Genomic DNA, 12854 nt, shown 5'->3' on the forward strand with positions numbered 1-12854 from the left:
TGAATGTGAGGTTTTAAGACATTTACTGCCCCCCTCAAAGAAAACTTGCCTCATTGAAAAGTCACAGCTGAAAACCTTTTGGCAAGAGTGTCCCAGTCAATTTCATATCACTCTATCCCTGAATCACTCTGTGGCCTTGACAAAGTCACCTTTATATCCTCAGGACTAAGTTTTCCCAGTGTGAAAAACAGAACACATTGTGTCCAAGATGTGTCCTCTTTAATAATGTATGTAATATAAATGCCTTTTATGATCGAGTTAAAAATAGTTTCGTGAGCCACTGGGATGAGTTAGTGGTGCTAAGGTATTGTTCTAGCTAGTTAAAGGGCCATTTAGTTACAAACTGCCTGAGAGCATATGCAGCAGAGAGCAAAGGGATTAAAGTTAAACAAGGAAGAAAGAGTTCAACCAAGGCATCCATAAATGTGCATATCTGTACACACACACACACACACACACACACACACACACACTGTTATCACAGGGTCAATTCAGAGTTTGCAGATTTTCAATAAACTCTTTATCTGTAGAATCTTCTATATACAGCAAACATCTGGTATCTATTTTATATCTATTTGTGCATGTCACACTTTTTGGCGCATGGGGGAGCATGTGTGTCAGTGAGTGTAGAGGTCAAAAATCAACCTTGGCTTTTATTACTTAGAAGCCACCCACCTTGTTTATTGAGGCAATGAAATAACCAATGTGCTGGGGCTCCTGGCCAGTGAGTCCCAGGGTTCCATTGTCTGCCTTCGCAGTGTTGGGTGGTGTTACAAGTGAAGCTTACCATCATGCCTGTATTAAACAATATTTTATTTAGATTCTTGAGATTGAACTCAGGGCCTCAAGACTGAACTCAAGTCCTTGCACAACAACTACTACTTTACCAGTTGAATCTTGTCCCTAGCACAAAATGCTTAGTTTCTAAATAAGGAAGCTCTTACTCTCCCATCCTTCCCTCAAGAGCTCCATTAAAGTTGTCTGAACCTTGAATCCATCAAGAACTGTCTGTGCAAGAAAGGGTCACTATATTCTTAGAAAAGCACAGACCTGCTCTCTCTCTCTCTCTCTCTCTCTCTCTCTCTCTCTCTCTCTCTCCCCTCTGTCTCTCCCCATGCTCTAGAATCTCCAGAGTTCCCATTTGTATGTTTTCTACTGTTCTTTCTTCTTTTACCTCTCCTCCATTCAGATTCACTGTCTTGTTTTTTTCTTTTTATTACATCCCTCCAGGATGGACTCATTTATCCGTAGCTTCAGCTTTTAGTATCACAAGAAATATCACTGGGGGGGGGGGAAGACCCTAAGCCAGCATGCTTCTTGGATTAAAACCCTGAGTATTAAGAAACCATGATCACGTGCTGGTGTTTGTACTTGTGTCAAGTGCTGGGTCTGGCAGCTATTGAAGTGAGATGTGTACTTCAGCATCTCACCTGTAAATCCCAGTTACAGGTGGATAAAAGATGGATCTTGTCTGCTCTACACAGGTCTAGAGGGGAGCATAGGGGGAAACCTGCTCTGTAAGCAGGAATATAACCAGAGACAGTGCATATTTCAGGGCTCCTTCAGTGTCAACAATTTTATTAATGGCCCTCATATTTCAGTTATATGTAGAATAATGCAAGGCTTGAAGAAATTGCTATACACAGCTTTCACAGCTGCTGTAATATTTCCTGGTCCCCCAGAGCCTTTGTGTGTTGCGTAGAGGTTGGGTTATTTGTGAAAAATGATTGTCTGGGACAATACTTAGGGCTGCAATTTACTGAGACCTCCTACTACCGCATCTATCTCTGACTTGACAGGTAAAGTAGTGAAGATTTTGCAAGATGGCAAAATGTTGGGCAATTTATGGGTCTTAAAACTTTTTTATAGATTTGTTTTCACGAGTCACCTGGATACGCCCAATGGCATGTGACACTTCCCCTATAGCTGAGGAGCACTGCAGAGAGGTGAACACAAAACAGGAAAGGGACCCCAGGTTCCACTTTCTCCTTTATTGTTTAGATAACAATTTCTACATCTTTCTCCTTGGCTCTGTTTTCATGGTGTTGCATTTCTGATATTGTGCTAAAAGGACAAAATCCCACTAGTTCAATGCAACAGAGGCTCACTTTTTGTTCAAATATAGTGGATATGGGGGATGGGGAAGGTTTCCAGCACACTATTGTCTGTTGGAGGATCATTAGACTTCTTTCCTATTGTAGCACCTCCTTACTGGAATTTTCTTCTACAATTACTAGTTGCCACAGCAGAAGGAATGAATCACTGTCACCTAAATGCCTTCACTTCAGAGGGAAGCATAACAACTTCTCCTCATATTTAATTGGCCAAAGCAAATCCTAGGGCCCTGTCTAAGTCGGGGTAGAAGAATAATATCCATCACAGAGTGGGCAGGGCTAAATGCATGGTTTTCATGTATGTGTGATTGATTATGTTTCACTCAGCCACAGGAAGAAACTCAAAGAATATATCTTTAAGTGGTTTCAATTTTATATAAACCTGGGTGTTACAGTCTTCCAAATATCTAGGCTACATGGTCTAGCTCAGGACTTCTAAAGCTAAAGCATGTACGCAGTATTGCTGTCCTGAATATGTAGGTTGTTATAGTTCAACATTAAGTCCTCAAGGACCTAATCAGAGTGAGGCTGTGGCCCCAAGTGAACGCCCAATGCTCCAACTGAAGCTTCCAGTACTGTAAGTTATTCTGGGTGAGTTAGAGACTGAGTGATGAATGCATATAAAGATGGGAGACCATGTGTACACTTCTGTAGACTTTGCAAACATGATACACACGGACTCTTCTAAATTTGTAAAAACATTTTCTTCAGGCATTAAAGTTTAGCATACTGAAATATTTTAACCCTATACGAATAATTTTTGACTGTATTTAAAAAAGAAACACATTGTATTAACATGCAATTTTAAGTGTGAATTTTATAATTTACTTTTATATTTTAAATTATATACTTAAAATTTCTAAGCTTATTTCCATTTGGTTAAAATTAAGACACACACAAATTACGTGATGCCCAAACAAGATCAAGCTTACCACCACTGCATTCCATGTTCCTCTGGAGGGTCCTCAGGGCAGTAACATTTGGAGTGTGACCTCCTATGATCACAAAGCCTCTGCTGGAGTACTTTGAGTAGGACCTGCCTGAGGCTGTTTAAATTTAACTTATAAGGGGGAAAAACAAGCAGAAGGAATATTCTCTAAAATATCCATTAAAGTATGTTACAGTAAATACATAAGCTATCAACACATAATACAATAGTTGTCTATTAGTGATGTGATTTATGTGACTGACAGTGAACTGGTTTTTTATACAGGTGACATGAGCAAGGTGTTGTGCTATGACACTGTAATGTCACTAGGTGGCAGTAGCTCTTTAGCTATATTTTGCCTTCACTAACCACAATCACAGAAGCAGTCCAGCAAGTCTGTACTAGGGATTCCTGGCAACCTGGCTGGCACTTGATTTTAAGTCAGGGGTTATTTCTGGTCTGTCACTCACAGGTGAGCAAGTGTTTGTTAAAGACTTAATCCTGATTCAAAATTGATATGTGTGCTTTGCATGTGGTTTCTCTGAATTTTATGGCATTCTTGAGAAGTCTGTTTTCAACCTATCCCAATATATTGTGACGGCAAGTCAGTTTCCACGTAAGACAGAAGCGCAGCCTGGAGGGCTTTCAGCATCTTAGTCTGTGTCTATGTCTCTGTAGCCTCGCTTTTTTTGTATCATTTACTTTAAAGCTTATGTTTTCGTGCCAGGTGCTGGTGGCGCATGCCTTTAATCCCAGCACTTGGGAGGTAGAGGCAGGTGGATTTCTGTGAGTTCAAGGCTAGCCTGGTCTACTTAGTGGGTGTGTAAGGATGGAAAAATACAGCCTAACTCTCCAATGACCCCAGGAAGCTAGAAGTTTAAAAAGACTATCTAAAAAGCCCTAAATACCTTAAATTCCAGACCCTGTCCTCTGCCTGTACATAGGCTAAAGGTCTAGGAGCCCACGCAAATGCAGACCTCCGGGACTATAGAAAACTGATTGGTCTATAAAGCACAGGCTTGGATGACTTGAAATGACTGGTCTAAAAACTATAAAATGGTTTAAATTGATTGGCCCGCACCTTGCGGGCTTTTGATGCTATGAGATGATTGGTTTACAATGTGTAGGCTTTGTTGTAAACCCTATAAAGGCTGTCTCGATTCTGTACTCGGGGTCCTCAGTCCTCTACCCCTGCATGGTGTATGACTGTGGACCCCAGTGCACTTGGAATAAAAATTCCTCATGTAGTTTGCTTCAAGACCGCTTCTCTAGAGTGATTTGGGGTGTCGCCTTTCCTGAGTCAGAGCGTGAAGGTCTGCCGGTCTTTCAAGTGCTAGGAAAGCTTCCAAAGCTGTGGAGAAACACTGTTCTGAAAACCAAAAAAACCCTTTAAAGCTTATTTTTATAACGCATTTTAAAAATCTAGGAATGTAGAGGTTGACACCAAAGCTATAGAAATACAGATTCTGTCAAGAGTCTCTATGTCACATGTGGTTTGAAGAGACAACTCATTGTAGAGCATGTGTCAGGGGACAGGAATCACTGTTCATTTTCATTAGCAATTTAAGCAAGAGCTGAAATATCAAGTAGTAGCCTTGTCCTTTTAATCCTCCTTACATCTTTGTTCACTCTGACTTTCTAACTTTTGTCCTGTCTTACTGGATCTTGCTCAACCACTGCCTAAACCAACCTCAGACTCCTCCTCTTACTATGAATCTGTAACCACCTCTTGCTTCTTGTTGTCCTGTGTATGATTCCTTTGCTTTGTTTAGGATACCACACAAATGTTGGTTTCTCTTAAATCACTGTTTCATGCTTTTTTTTGCATAAATTATTAGTTACGTTTCTCATTGCCATGACCCAACAAGAAGCACCTTAAAAGGGGAAGGTTATTGATTTGTTGGAGCTTTGACAAAACAATCTATTGTGGAGAGTAAGACATGGTGGGGCCATCTCTCAGCTGTGACATAATTGGCAAGTAGAGCTATTTGACCCTATTTTTGCAGATCAGGGAGGAGAAATGGGACAAGAAACAGGACCTCAAGGCCTGCCATCTGGTAATTCACTTCTTACACTAGGCTCTACTTCCCAAAGATTACAAAACCTCCCAAAACAGCACCACCACCTGGAGACTGAGTGTCAGAACATACTAGCATATAGATATACATATACATGTATACATGAATGTGTGTATATACTCATATGTACATGTATATATACATATACACATATATGTAAACCACTCAATAGGAAATAAGCCAGCTGTTGGCTTCAAAGGGTCTTCTCAAACAGACTGAAAATATATTCCCAGACACTAGGTTTTTCTTTGAAGATCATACACTTTGATGGTTAATGTATTGATTGTCAACTTGACAAGATGACAGGATGTAGAATTACCTAGTAGATAAACTACTGAATACATCTGTGAGTTTCCAAGTAATTGATGTGGGAACTATGGAAGGCACCATTCTATTGGTTAGGATCCTGTTGAACACTGCCATTCATTTCCGTCTGCCTCCTAATTGTGGACACAGTGTGGTCGGCTGCACCATGCTTCTGTTACCCTGACTTCCCCACCATACTGGACTATACTCCCAGACTATGAGGCAAAATCCTTTCCTTTATTATACTTGTCGGTATCATATGATCACAGCAGAAGAACCAGTAAGCAGACATGAGCTCACAGGTGATCATTTTGATGTTTAACTTAAAGACTACCTATTAATAAAATGTACACATACAGATGATTTAAAGTTTGATTTTCATAAAATAAAACTGGGGCACGATCAAATTTTTCTACAGTCTTCAATTTTGCAGTCTGTCAAGACGTCTGGCAGCCAGCCACCCAAAGTTTTGGCAAAATTGTAAGTCTTCTGCTGAGGCCAAACAAACCTGAAGCAGAAAGATTCCCAACAGTTTCTGGAAAGAAGCTCTACTTTGGCATTTCTCACTTCCACCACATCAGTGCCATCTTCAGGTGGCTTAGTTTTAATTACTGCTCTTGCTGGATGCTGCTGAAGATGCATAAAGATTGGCTTGCGCTGATCATTGTGTGGGTTGACTTTTCAGACACTGTGCTGCTATTGCACGTACCTTGTCAGTCAGCTTCCCAGGGTCCTTTGTTTTTAGAGCATGTATGCACAAGGTAGGTTGAATTAGTTTTCCTGCTCTGTTGTCCTGAGTCAGGGTCTAGAGAATGAGAGATTCACTCCTGGTGCCCAGCCTGATGTCTTCTGAGATTTGCCATATGGCCATTTTCTTGTCATGTAGTATCCTGGGCTGGTTCAAGGTGCTTGGGAAGCCACCATATTCTAACCAATACATAGCCTATGCTGCTTTGAATTTATACCGAGCTGCCACAGGCAAAGCACAGCATCCTTCCACTCACCCTTTTCATGTACAACCCTTTTCTTTGCCAGGCTTGGGCTGGAAAAAAAAGTAGTGAAACTTGTATTATTCTGAAACACTCATGCATGAATATTGCTGATGACAGCAATTGACCCAAATGCCTCAGGTAGGGATGTAATAGATGAAAACACAGAGTACAAAATGCTTATACTTTAACCCTGTTCCTAAAAAGTTACTTTCTGCCTCACTCTGTTCAATTGGCACTTGGCTAGAAATCTTTCCTGATATTTTTTTCAAGGACAAAAGGCATTTCCCACATTATTTTGAAGCCCTTCCTTCCTCCACCCTCCTTCCATTTCTTGCTGACTTTTTTTTTTTTAGTTTTATGAAACAAAATTTTCCTATATGGTCCAGGAGTGACTTGACTACATAGCCCAGGATAGCCTCAAACTTAAGATCTTCTGCCTCTACTTCCTGAGCTCTGGACTTATACGCTAAAACATCCAAGCCACATGATATCATATTTTTCTGTTATACTTGTCTTGCCCCAAAGAATGGACACTGAAGATGTAGATTATGTCTCATTCATCTTTTTATGCTCAGTGAAGAGTAAATCATGGGATGCTGGCAAGAAATGGTTGAACTTAATTCAAGCCAGAAAAAAAAAGTGACTCAGAAGAAAAGCTCAACCATCTTTCAGTTTAGCATGGACCCCAGACTCCAAGCCAGGACAGAGGCAAAGCAGACACTGACACTAATGACTGTGATAATCTATATCCACAGAAGGCTTTCTACCTGTCAAGCCCTGGGAGATACTTCTTTCCATAATTTCACTTAATGATATGAGTTGCCCAAAACTTAGGCATCTATACATGAGCCCAAATGTAACAAAGAATGAAGGGAAATGTCATTCTATAAACATGTTTCTCATATTGGTTAATGAATAAAGCCCTGTTGGCCATTAGGAAAGCAAGATAGGCAAGACTAGGAGACAAGGAGGATTCAGGAAGAGGTAGGAGGAGATTCAACATGTAAGGCCAAGAGAGCAGAGGTCCGGACCCTCTCTCTGGTAAGATAAGACCACATGGAAATATTTAGATTGATAGATATGGGTTAATATTTAAGATAGAGCTAGCCAATAAGAAACACTAGTAACAGGCCAACAGCTTTACATCTAATACAGTGTCTCTGTGTGTTATTTGGGGTTGATACGGCTCTGGGACCAGACAGGTGGGAAAACAACTCGTAACAAGAGAGCTGATATCCCAAGACTAGGGTGCCACAGCCCTGAATATGTGGAGCTGGGAAAGCAAATCTAGTCTAGGCTGTCTGCAAAGACAAGCTTCCCACAACCAATGAACATAGTGAAGGTAATTAGTATAGCACAGGGAAAATAGGCACTGTAGGAAGAAGAATTGCTTTCATTGAAATTGTAGGAAATGATAAAGAGATGAGAGAGGGGGATATACATTGAGATGAATATTGACCCTCCAAAGATATATACCTATAAATATGCTAATTTCCATGGCAAAAGGAGATTTACAAATGTGTCAAATTAGAAACTTGGTGAAACTACCTTGGTTGTCTGAGTGAGCTCCATGCAGTGTCATGGGTCCTTATAAGATAGATGGATGCAGGAAGGTGAGAGTACAGGGACATGTAATGGTAGAAATAGAGGTTCAGAGATATGAGACATGGGGATTGTAAGGCAAGGTGTCTCTCCGAGAAGCTTCCAGATTTTTGAGATTTCCTGTCCAGAACTGAAAAACAGGATTTGATTTCTAGCAAAAGGAATGGTGTGAGTGAATGTGGCTGTGCACATTAATGACAAACCCAGTGCTGCTAAAAATGAAATATTGACCAATCAGATATGCACTCATTTGCATGGCAAGAATTAGGTGGTGAGAACTCAATCTAAAAGGAAGCTATATCCCAGATAAAACCCACAGCCTCACAGTCTTTTGGTAGGTAGTTTTTCTGAGTCTATCCATCTTACTGTTCTTTTTACAGTGCATTCAAAAACATCTGGTTTTTCTATCCAGATAATGACTTGGATTAATTTATTCACTGTCCATGATTCTGCTCATGACCTTACTGTCCATGACCTAACACACTAATAGAACTTTTAAAAGAAGTTAGGGTTTTTGCCTTGCCTTATTCAATAGAGAAAGCACAAAGGAGAAAATGAGTTCTTTCATATATTGATCAGCATTCACAGGTTTAAAAAGGGGGAGGCCACAATTATGGGTTAAAAAGGGAGTTTGGAGTAGCTATGTTTGTGACTGTACTCAAATCAGTTGTGGTCCAACCATCACACAATGGCAATGAACAAACTACTATGCATTGGGAGCAGACTGGGCTCAAGGTTTGATTCTAGAGCAGGGAAAGAAGTTTTCACTCTAAGATGACTATCATCTGCAACAGCAAAGTGCAGATGGCTTTTGGAAAACATAATCTACATTAACAGAGTCTGTGGTTTGCTCATGTGGTAATAAAATTTCTAGAAATATCAAGTAAAGGCTGATACAGACTATAAAAACAGTAAAGAAAGAAAGATGTTGATGAACTACATGGACTTATGTCACCACAAAGTATTGATTACTGTAAAATTCATAAGTCAGGGGAACTTTTGTTAAATTTCATTTTTATTTACTATAATCTTTTAATTCTTTGTAACAGAAAATCTCCTTTACTTTCGAATTTGAGCACAAGGATAATAATGAATAAGATTTATCTCAGATGTTAACTGCTGCATCTGGTTCTTCCTGGATGTGTGACCCTGGTAGGCAGCTTAAATCCCTGGGCTCTGTTTCCTCATCAAATCTTTCAGTGGAAATAACATCTCATATTTAGGGTAGTGGGTGCTAGGACTGGAATTGTTGTGTGCATGCTAGGCATTGTTAATCCTACAAATCTGAGAAGAAAGATCAATGATCTACATAATCATGACAAAATTAATTAAAACAAGCTTTTAAAAAAATCATGTACTAAGGATGTATTTCCCTAAAGGCAGATTTCAAGAGATTGGCATTAGACATGGGTAAGATAAAGTTTTTTTTTTTTTTTTACAGTTCAGGAGTAGGGGGTTTTCCAATAAGGGAAACCCCATTTGGTATGTAAATAGGTGTGACTACAGAAGCAGAATATACATAACTAGTTGGTCACAACAACTCCATGAAACAAAGACACAGTTGCAAAGTGGTTATAACAAGGTAATCATAACAAAGTGTTCATAACAAGGTGGTTATAACAACAGGTGGTCATAATAACCTTTCTAACAAAGGCATAGGTGCCCTTTCCTGGAACAGACAGTCCAGAATTGTTTGTAGTTAATGTTATGAGTTGGGGCATAGATGAATCCTTGAGAGACAGAGATTTAATCATAAGAAGGAATGAACATAGCTTTTGAGCTTAAGATGAAGGCAGGCTAGTTTATCAGCATCAGATCTCCCACTGAGTTAAACCCAATTCCTGATAGTTCATATCTTCAAGGGTGCTTGTGACATGAGATGGGATAATGTGAAGAAGCCTGAGGACAGAGCATTCACCATCAAAGCTAGCTATTAATGACTGCTAAACAACACTCCTGTTAAAATGGCGTCCCACTGTTGACTGAATACTTCTTCTACTTCTTTGGCTTGCTTTTTTATTCTCTTGTCACTAATTAAGCTATGGTCTATCAGCTCCAACCTACTACCCTATTTTGTGACATTGGAGGCCACTCTGAGGTGCTAGACTGAAACTTAAGGATACAGGTGGAAAGGACTCCTATCTTCTGCTCTCTGTCTGGCATCCAGAGCTTTAGTATAATCCTCATATGTATTACAACAGTGCCAATATTTTCATAGCAATCATTTCCATCATTCACAGAAGTTAACTAGCAATCCCTCAAAAATTCAGCACCAGTGAAAATTCTGAGTCCCAGTTTTCAGCTGAACTCACCCCTGCTCTAAGTTTCTGATTTTTATAACACAATCCTTGCTTTGCTTGGATGTAGCTGTTTCTTGAAAAGTGCTGTCTCCAAAATATATTAATATTTTCATGTTGGGTTTGACTTACTCATTTAAAAATCTGCATCTATCTAGTCATTCTTCATGTTGCAACCCTCTTTCCACATAACAGGAGTAGAATATATGTTTTGAGTCATTATCCTGATTGATTTGTCTTTTGTATGTATGTGTTTCCCGATGATAAACTCAAACTCTTACTTTGAATATCACCTAACTAAAACAAACAAACAAACACAAAAACAAAAACAGTTCAGGAAAACAAGATGGGTAAAGAATGTTGAGTGAGAGACTTGAAAATTAAATGAAAGGCTCATTAAAGATGATGTCTAAACACCCCCAAAATATGAGTGAATATTTAACTTCCTTAGAAATATGGAAAGTGTTATTCTAGACTCACTGAAATACAGAGTCAGTATATATACACAATATAACATTAGATGACACATACATTAAATAAGTAGTCATAGTGTAGGTAATGGATAAGAAGTCAGGTATAAAAACAATACATTTAATTCTATCCAAAAGAAAAGTTAATAACTAGAAAACTGAATCTGGCAGAGAACCACATCCATACAATAGTCAGAGTTCAGGGAACCCTATGAAGAGGGGAGGAAGGCTTGTAGGAGCCAGAGTGGTTAAGGAAACCAGGGAGAACATGGCCCACAGAATAAACTAAGCAGGGTTCATAGGGCTAAATGAGACTGCAGCAGCAATCATGGGGTCTGCATATCTCTGCAGTAAGTCCTCTACATGCATGCTTGGGGTGATTGCGGTACTCCCAACAGTGGAGTAGTGGTGTCTCTGACTCCTTTGCCTGGTTTTATAACCCTTTCCTTCTACTTGGTTGCTTCGTCCAGCCTTGATCTGAGGGTTTATGTCTGGTCTTATTGCAACTTGTTATGCTGTGTTTGATTGATATCATTGTGAGACCTACTCTTTTTTGAAGAGAAACAGAAGCCGTGGTTCTGAGGGAGAGCTGGAGTGGAGGGGAAGAAGACTGTGGTCAGGATATATTGTATGAGAGAAGAATGAATGAAAATTAAAAAAGAAAAAATTAATCTGGTGTTACAAATCAGCATTGTAGTTAACCTTGATGTGATGTAAGGGGTCACTGAGTGGCAGAAGTAAAGGGAACATTGGCATTGATAAGATTCTATTTCTGAGCATGATTTATGGTTTCATAGATGTAACGATTCCATTCATTGTGCAATAATTCATTGATTTTTAAATTTTTTGATTTATGTATGTGTTAAACTTAATAAAAGGTTGAAAGTACTTAAAGTCTGACATTCATGAACTTAATTTAGCATTTATTTTGAAAATTTATTTTCAAAATTTCTTCCTTATTACACTTTAACTTCCTTCAGAATGTGGCACTTGCCTTTGGTTTCTTGTATATTCCTATAGACCGAAGTCACAACATGAACCAAAGTGTGCTTTATTCATTAGTTATGATGTTATGCATTGGCAAGCTGGCTCACAGCTCTACTATTGAAGGATTTCAGTTGGTTTTGAATTTCCAGGACTCAAGGCATTGCCTGACTCCAGCAACTGCTCAATACCTATTTGTTGAATGAAGGATGGGGAATATTTGCCCAAAATATTTCATTATTGTTCTTGCCACTCTAATATAGTATCTTGTTTAGTGAAGACATTCAAACATATTTCTTGAGTGTTTTAAAATGATTTCTGAAACCATAATTCCAATTTAAACTACATGGTTGCTTACAGAAAAACTGGCTTCAAATTCTCTTACTAGGCAGTGAAATGTCACCAATTTCCTAGGTAAAGTATGTCACTATGCAAATAAATTGTCTACTTAAATGATTCTTTTTCTTGCCAATGGTTTAGTTAGCCAAGAAAATAAAGTTATTTGTTTTTCCATTGATATTTTTATTGATAATCGCAGCACTTGAATGCTATAACAGAAATAGTAGTGCCGAGACCAGCTTGATCAAAGATAAGTTCATTTATTCTGGCAAATAATGACCTTAGGGCTCTTATCTTTAAAACAGAGGAGTCTGGAATTGCAAATCAAAGTATGTGACTTTTGTACCAGCTAGTCAGTCTCCTCTCTACTCAATGTAGACATCACTAATCAATAATATCATGTTTTCTTACAAGGTCCAAATATCACTTTAGAATTTGCATCTTAGTATACAAGACCCACACAATGAAATATAGTCAGCAATGTAGAAGTTGGCAAAGGTTAGTTATCTACCCTTAATAGGATGATCCAACCAAATTCTATAACCTACTGTAAGTCATATTTTCTGTTATTACTTCAAGACACTTAGCACTTTTTGTGGGTTGTTATTAGACAGGGTTTCTCTGTATAGCTTTGGAGCCTGTCCTGGAACTTGCTCTGTAGATCAGATGGACTTTGAACTCACAGAGATCAGCCTGCCTCTGCCTCCTGAGTGATGAGATTAAAGGTATGTGTCACCAACGCCC

The sequence above is a fragment of the Phodopus roborovskii genome, unplaced genomic scaffold (genome assembly GCF_943737965.1).
Source record: "Phodopus roborovskii unplaced genomic scaffold, PHOROB, whole genome shotgun sequence".
In the NCBI taxonomy this organism is placed as follows: Eukaryota; Metazoa; Chordata; class Mammalia; order Rodentia; family Cricetidae; genus Phodopus; species Phodopus roborovskii.